The sequence below is a fragment of the Micromys minutus genome, assembly GCF_963924665.1.
Source record: "Micromys minutus genome assembly, chromosome: 4".
Lineage (NCBI taxonomy): Eukaryota > Metazoa > Chordata > Mammalia > Rodentia > Muridae > Micromys > Micromys minutus.
In genome coordinates, this window is record NC_137973.1 from 78,824,220 (window position 1) to 78,833,239 (window position 9,020).

Here is a 9,020-nt window from a genome sequence, read left to right on the forward strand (position 1 = left end):
TGCCAGTGAGATGTAGGATCCTTTTAGAGGTGAAAAAACTTGGGGGAAAGAATCCTAAAATACGTAGTATTGGTACCTTTGGAAAATAGGATCCTAGCTCCTTCAACTACCTGCGGACATGGTAAAAAGTTGGCAGTGTGCAACCCAGAGGTGGACCCTCACCAGAAACAGACTGATGACTAAACTATACACTTCTCCACTGTCTCACCTGATAGACGATTTTCGGTTCTTACTAAACCATAGGATGATGGTATTTTCTTGCTGAAATCCAAGACCACTGGCATACCAAGTGAAACAGAGGAGGTATGCACAATGCCATCCTATTTTACTGTTTATTTGAATGCACAATAGCCTCTTATATATAGTGTATGTGGAAGGCCCTGTAGTTGTAGTGTAGATACAAGCTTGCCTCCGGTGAATATAGTTACTGACACTGATTTGACTCTTCGGGATGTATTCATTTCTTCCACCTTTTCCTAAGGTAGGCTGTCCCTTGAGTTTCCCTTCTATTACTACATACCCCAGGTTACGTGGTTCTGGAGCTTCTGGGCCATTTTCCTGTTTCTAACTGCTATCCCTTCCTAAGAGCATTGGGATCACGTCCCATCACACCTGGATTTTTCTGTGGGTTCTGAGGACCAAACTCTGTCCTGTTTTCAAAGCCCATAGCTACCATGATTAAATTCTGATTTCATAAATATTAAACATTCATATATATTTAATGGAACATAACTAAATGAGACGGTCAACAGTACTAGACAAATAATGTTAGCATGAAAATTGTATAACTGTTCTGTGATTAATTGGATTTCTGACTCTGTACCTTTCTGACTTAAAGATGGGTGCCTGTCACAGGACAATAGAAGACCAAAAGAGTATTGAGGCAGGTATGAGTAACATTCAGAGTCTTGCTCTTTAAACCTTGAAAATCCAAGGAGATTTCTAGGTCTAAGAACTTAATTCAGCTATTCTCCTGGAACTGTAGCTCCTAAGATGATAAGAGGGTCATGGGTGGATGCAGATGCATTTCGATATCCCCAGAGTTCTTCTGTTTCTATTGTTCCAGAAGGTGATCTGGAACACATTTGGTAGCACTGTTCAGCGATGTCTTCATAGCAAGATAGACAAGATCGTGCGTTATCCATATTGTCAGTGATTACAGTAAACAACCTATAAGTTGTCTGAATCATGATCATCGTGATGTGGGATGGAAGAAACTCCTGAGCAACTAAATTTTTTATAGGAACTGAATAATTGAAACGTCTCTCCATGACTATTCTCTTGGGCGGTGGCTGAGTTTATGACTGTAGGCTCATCAGACATGGCGTGAAACATTTAGAAGTTCCAAATCTTCAGAGACAAACATTTGGTTACTTATTTATGTATAATTCATACCTCACCTGCCTCAAAAAAAAATGTGTGCCACACAAAGAAAAAGCCACAATACTTGACTGGTACTGAAGGCATAGTAATAAACTCTGTTAAAGAGTGGCACCTAGGAATCCCTTTCTCTTTTGGTTGACTGGTTGCTCAAACAGGACTACAGGTTATTCCAGTCTTGATGTCTCCAGGCACAAGAATCATAGAAAACAACCACCACCATCACCATCACCACCACCACTACCACTACCACCACCACCACCCCTTAGACTTAAAAACAACCCTAATAAAACCGTCCAGGATCTGATCCCGCCCGTTCAGTTTCTATACAGACTAGATTCCTTCAATGATTCTAAGCTTTCAATTCCTTCCTGTTGCAAAGTGATTCTAGATAAGTATGTTAGGAATACAAAGGGTTAAGGGAGGAAGGGATCTTTTTCTCTTCTGGAAGAAGTATATATGTGTAGGGATGTATTTATGTAAGACACGAGCAGTAGCCCCTATTAAGTTGTTGTCTGGTTTCTTACTGTAGAATAACCTACTTAGAAGAATAAAATGAGACACAGCTGTTCCCATTTTAAAAGACATGAGCTTATGTCCTTAATGCTCACCACTCTATGTAGAAATCCATTTCTCTCTTTGCTATCTTTTTAGGAAATCTTTGTTTAATAATGCTCAGTAAATTAGGCCTCCATAGGCTTGGCTTTATCCCAGCCAGACAGTTTTCAAACCTTTTTTTTTTCTCCCCCACCTCCTTAAAAATATCTGCTCTGAGTCTCTGATTTGAAATGTTAATTAAGAAGGGCCTGGCCTCAGGTTACAGTTTGTATTCCTTTTTACATGCAAAAGAATATGCTAAGTAGGCGACTTAGAATCCAGGGGCAACAGAGAGGCTCGCAAAGGACAGAAAAGTCCCGGAAGATCCCAGGCCTTCTCTGCAACTCCCAAGGAAGTGATCGGTAAGAAGGCTGGCTGAAACAAGTTATCTGGCACACCAGAGCATTTAGTCTTAGCGTTCGGCCACTTTTCCTTTTTCTAACCTAGAAACCTTAAGTTTGGATGCAGCTACCATCGTTATGAATTGGTTTAGTTAGGTGGTCATAAAGTCCAGATACTAGGAGCAATCCACTTTACTGATTCCAAACAGTCAAACGATGATGATGAATGTGTTTGCAATTAGGATGTCAGTCTTAAGAACTGTGGACTCTTCAGTGGGATATTTCAAGACTTTCGGCAACCTTAAAATGTAGAGGTGATGTCAGTAACACCCTGTAAAGTGGTTGCCTATGTTTCTTGTACTTGGTGATGTCTGAGTAGAAATGGGGGGGAGTGTGTGGAAGCAATGTGGATGGGGCTGTAAATGTACTTAACACACAGCTCTACTGGCAAGCAAGATTTAGAGAGACAAAAATCTACATTTGAAAGCAAGGGCATCCTAGATGTTAACTTTAAATCATGTAAGATGTGGCACAAAGAAATTAATACTGTTGTGGAGGAGTATTCTAAATTAGCCTCTAGAGACAGAACTCGCAAAATAAATGCAAAAGTTATACCTTTAATTACTGCCGTGGAACCTTTGAGATTTCGAAATGTGCATTTGTAGAAATAACACCAGAAAGTATTCTCAGACTCTTTTGATTATAATGTTGGAGATGAGAACTGGTGGGCTTCATTATTCTCATACTTGAGATGTTTAAAGTTTTCCCTTTTATTAACATGAACATATTTCGTCTGGAGAGGATAGTCATTCAACCATGTACAAAGGTATTGAGTGAGAGTTTTCTCCAGGGAGTCTCTGCTCTTGTTCTTTACCTTCACAATAAGACAGTCTTTCTTTCAAGCCGGAGTTCATTGTGTAGCACTTGAGGCTGCCACACAGCCAGAGACACCACAGCGTAATCCAGTCTTTCAATATGGTGTTAAGGATGCGCACTTCTGACTCCCTTCCTTGCTTCAGAATTGACTAGTTAGTTAGGCTGTTCATGTAAAGTCAGGAAGGATAAAACCTTTGAATGAATTAACAAATGGCATCTGGAGCAAATGTGTGAATAGAATAAACAAATACATAAAAACAGCAGCAGTAAGAAATGTGCAGTTTATATGGTTATTACTAAGAATGACCTGCTGAATAAGTGGATGAGGTGTGTGTGTGTGTGTGTGTGTGTGTGTGTGTGTGTGTGTAGGTGACATGGGGTTCCCAGAGAGAAGGAGGGGACCAGGCTGTTCACAATATCGACAGTGTTAACACCTTACAGTTACCCATTTAGAACAAGGCTCATAAAGAGTTTACATAGGAAACTCTAGCCTACAACCAGTGAGAAATGCTCATTTTCCAGAGTAATTAAATGGTTCTTTTTAAAGAATAGATTAGAGCAATTTTAAGCATTGAAAGTGATGTTTCGTGACACCTGAAGAAATTACAATCTAATTCCAACTGAGGTTTAAAATCCTCTTTTTTTGAATGCCTGATTCAAAACTATTTCTTTTCTTGCTGAAGTATCTGATAAATGGTTCTGTGTAGCTAGCACAGTTTTTACATTTACTTTCTGGCTACTGCTGATTAGGGAGCGCAGTGCTTGAGACCTAGAAAAATTTAACTGGGTGGAATTTGACTTCACTCATTTTTTAAAAAAATAAGTCTGTACATATAAATTATAACTTAAAGAACAGCAATAAGCAATGTATAGATTTTTACATGCACAGTAATTTAAATCCAAAATTTACTCTCTGTTTTATACTCTCACAAATATATTGTCTCAACTTTGCAAAATTTCAGTAGTCAATCCAGTAATTCTTGACTTGACAACATAGGACAATAAAACCAGTTAAGGTACCTGTCATCAAAGGGGACATCAACACTGTCCTCATTTTCATTTGGAAGGTTTAAGAAAAAGTCTCATTCTGAACTAGGACACATTCCTAGACCCCTAAGCTGAATTTTCCTTTCATGATTTTTCTCCAACGCCTTAGGATCTGACTTCCCCAGTCGTTGATAATAAAGATACAGCCAGGCCATTCAACTTCCCAGGAAAATATTTAAATAAAGTTTCTTGGAGCACAGATGAGATACAGCGTATTTACATTTTTATTTGATGAGGCCTTTCCTGCTATCTTTGTTCTTAATTTGGTCTCAAAAGAATTAGCACTAAGAGGAAAAATAGTCTGTAAATATGTATGAAATCAAATATAGAGGGTAAGCTAAAAGGTACTGAGTGCCAACAGAGCTTAGCTGCGGGAGGCAAAATTTTCACCATGGTTTTCTTCTTGGCTGAAAACACAGTGTCTTCCTTCTAGATTATTTAATCCTCAAAACGCACATCAAAGTCTCCCATCGGGTGGCACTCGTCTCTATAGGCAGTAGGATGTCAAATATCTAGCTTAAAGATTTTTGAAAAATGTAAAAAACATAATAGAGCCCAGATAATAACAGAGCAGCGAGAGCTCGTGCGCCCTCCCTTCCAGCAGAGTCACGGGCGTCACTGGCTGTGGCTAATCTCTGTGGCAAGGGGAGCAGCACATTCTGCAGCCTGGACTGTGTGACATCTGTCCACCGGCTCGCAATGAGGCGCGCTTAAGCTGTGTTCCAGGCTAATATTAGCTTGCTAGCTCTCCCAATTCCAGTCCACACCTGTGGCTCAGGAGAACTCAGACCTATAAATTCTGTCTTGCTATCACGCCCAATTAGGCAGTGGAAGACACATGCAGAACAAAATAATAAACACATAAAAAAAATAAATAAACGTAAGGGGCATTTTCTGTCCTGTGAAAAGCAAGACGCAGCCTTCAGCAGGAGCTCTCTCTTGTTAGGCCTCATTTTTCAATTCTTGGCAAGGACAAATTACTTGTAATGATTACATCAACTCCTCTAAATGATTATATCATTGTGAATTTAGTTTAAAAGCCCTTTAAACACATCTGTGTCGTCCTTCCAATGCCGGCTTTTGTGTTAGGGAGACAGTGAGGCATATGAGGAGAGACAAAAGTTCCATGATTAGTTGGGGCAGTCATACACAAGGGACTTGAGGGTTTCGGAGGTCACAAGCTAGGTGTAATAGAAGCTGTCGGCAACGCTCCTGTCGGAGGGCTTCTGATCGGATTCATTTGTGTGAAGAAGTTTAGGTGACGAAGAGCTAGGCCTCTGTCCTTTTTACATTGGAGCACGTTACAAGAAGTTAACCCATAGTCAACACACCCATAGTCAACACACAGTCATAATGATACCTCATCACCCATGATCACATCCGGTGTGTTCCCAGTCCTTACACTGAAATTTCTCGGTGTTTGTACTCCAAATACCCCTCTGATTTCTACTTCGCTCACAGCATTGTACTTTCTAGATTTCTTTGTCATATGAGGGGGGGGGGGGTTAGAATCACCGAGGAATGCCAGCTGCCAAGTACCTCCCCCCTTAATTAAGGTACACCAAATCCTCAGTGTAATCTGCCCAGCAACAAGGCATTCCAAGGCTCCTCTGGGGAGAGATCATTATAGGGTATTAATTCAGGACTCCTAGTGATCTGGGATACTCTATCACCACACAACAGTGGTATTAAATACATTATTTAAATGCATAAGCATTTGGGGATGCATTTTGGCATAAGCGTGCTACATTAAATAAAATTTTTGTTTTATGAATAGAATGGTATGGGAGAAATGGGTTATAGTGCCCTATGCACAGTTTTAAGCCTGCTCCAGATTTTGAACAGCCATCACTTTCCTGTCTGCCTTGGCTCTCCTCTCACTGATTTTCTCAGCCTTATCCGGAAAGAAGGGCGTGGAATGTTTCTGAGGACTCTTGATGTTTAGAGTGCTGTAAAAAAGACGGAGCAAATGTGTCTCCCAGATGTTGGCTTCTTTCTGCCTTGGAAACGCTGTCACACAAAAGAAAGCAAGAATGGCCAGGAGGCCTTGTTGACTACAGACACTAATGTTCTCACAGGGGTGGATATTTGCATCCCTGCCCAGCTGGAAAATGTTGTCTGTTGTGGTAACACAGCTTCCTCACTTGTAAGAAATGCTTGTCTCTGTTGGAGGGTTCAGGAAGATACCCTGCCCACGAAATCCCCTTACAGAGCCGCCAACCCCCCTGGGGCCTCTCCTGAATGCTGAGCCCCCATTGGCTCCTCCTTATTCTGTGGGATTGGGACCCGTATTAATGGCTGTGACTGTGACTTTTCTCTTTGGGGATTTGGCCTTTTTCATTTGGTCTGAGTCTCAGACTGAGCTTTGTCACAGAGAATTATTCTGTGGCAGTGGGTTGGGGAGATAAGTCTTTGTTGCGACATAAAACACATGCAGACCAAAGTGTGAAAAATTAAAATGACAAGGGTGCCGGGCTGTTGTTTCTTAAGTTTGGTCAAATGTTCAGGCATAGGAAGTAAGGTATGCCCTCTCTCCCTTGCATGCTGAATCAAACCTGCTTCTCCAGGGTTCCCCAGCGTGCAGGACTATAAGGCCAGGTGCCTGTAACTCACACCACCACAGCCTCCTGGCCCTTCCCTTCTCAGACGGTCTATGCGGTCTATTGCCTGTTTGGTTTTGGTGTGATGCGGAAGAGAGAGGCTAGTGTATAGGAAACTGGTCCAGGTACAGTGAGAGCTGTTGAAGCTGTTGCTTTAATGATTTTGTGTTCCTGTTCCAAAGTCTAGAAGGAGTTCAGCATCCACGGGCCCTCCGTGAACACGGGAAGCTGTGTCTGTGTCTGACTCTTAATATCTCATCAGATGTTTTGCTTTTCTGTGGCACCTACAACATTCTGATTTAATTTTTCCTGACTTGCACGTCTTTAAGCTTTGGGTTTAATAAATTTGAGGTACACAAGAAATGAAGGTTTTAAATACTAATAACACTATATACTAAAAATTATACCTCATCTTATCAGCAACCCCACCAACTGTAAGACAGCAGTCAGGATTTGCTCACAGTAGAATCATTTCTGTTGGCATATTACAGAAGTCTTTAGAAAGAAATTCTTAGTAATGACATTTACCCTCCAGACACATTAGCAAAATGTGTGGTTGAATTATTATTAATTTCCTCTAAAATACAATTTAAATATTGTGTCTTGTGGTCCTAGGGTTCTTACTGTTCTGGTTATCAATGTTAAAAAGTGTGTGGATGTTACATGTTTATTATGTAGCAAGAAACATTTTTAATAAACAAGGTTAATTTGTCATGAGTAACTCCCCTGAAAAAATCTAGAGTTTTGTTTTAATACAAAATTTAACTGAAAACAGAGCATGGATAGGTTTAAGTAAAACTCAAAATTGAAAAGCATGAATTTACATACATTCAAACTGTGTATTTTCGAATGATGCGAATAATCAGGTTGTGTGTGATACTAAAATATTACCTAAACACATAAGCCATTTAGCCTGTTAAGAAGTCTGTTAACTATAGCCACAGGGAAAGGTGTTATGTGGAATAAATATAATTGAAAACCACTTTATAAAAATAAAATATTTTGGAAATAATAAATATTTTCTGTATAATCCATCTACCCTTAAATATGGTCCAATATCAATGATTTTTAGTGACAGATATTATAGTAAAAATTAATTATTGTTATGAAAGTAGTAATGGGAGTCTGGAAAGATAAGCTAAAATATAAAAATAAACAAGACTCAATGTACAAGAGATAATAACCTAAGCTGGCTTTAAGTTTTCTCTTCTTCTGCATTAAGAGACTGGGTTGGAAGACTACACATTTTCTGTTCTCACTTCCTTCTCGACACTGTTTTCTGATTGTCTTTGGCCACAAGCAGTCCTCTGCTGTCTGGTCAGTGTGAGTCCTAGTCCAGGGATTCCTCCTTGCTCCAGCACCAGTTAGCGTCTTATTTATCCAACTAATAAAAACTCTCATGTTGTTACTAAGTAAGTTCACACTCATCCAAAATGAAAGCTTGGAACCAATTAGAGTGGATGTCAGTAACCAACAGGAAATCTGTTTGTGGGTTTTAAGCATTCCCATTAATTTGATGTTATGATAATCTGCTTTACAATATGCTAACTCATTAACAAAGTAACTTTTTTGGCCTTTAAGTTGTAAACTCTAATTACAAGTAAAAGCAAATTTGCATCAGATGCCCTTAGCATCTCCTAATAGGACCTTTTGTTAAAATATACTAATTACCTAGCTATGTATTGGACATTTTGGTTTTTATTTGTAAATCATTCCTCAAACATTAAAAATGTATTGAAACAAGTTACAGAATAAAAGGCTCTTGTTCTTGATCAAACAATACTTTAAAATGGAAAACCAGTATTACAGATCATTTGACAGGAACATAAATGTTTCAGATACTCTATGATCCCAAACTGTATATAGTCACCATTTCACTTAATCCATGAGGAAGCCTTGAGAGGTATTTTATCCCGTTATCTGGTGAAGTAACCCAAATGTCAGGGTGTCCTCACCTTTCCAGGGTGACAGAAACGGTGGTAGGCAGTTCATGCCACCCGTGGTCAACACTTATCTCTTGTCTCAGTACGTTTGAATTTACTAAGATGGAAAAACATATTTGTAACTGTCTAGAATGAATGGGGGAAGTTCTACAAAAGATGCCCATGTGAGGTCAGGGAGATCGAGGAGGGAACTGTGTGTACGTTATTAGTGGGAGTGAGTTGGAAGATTTATTATT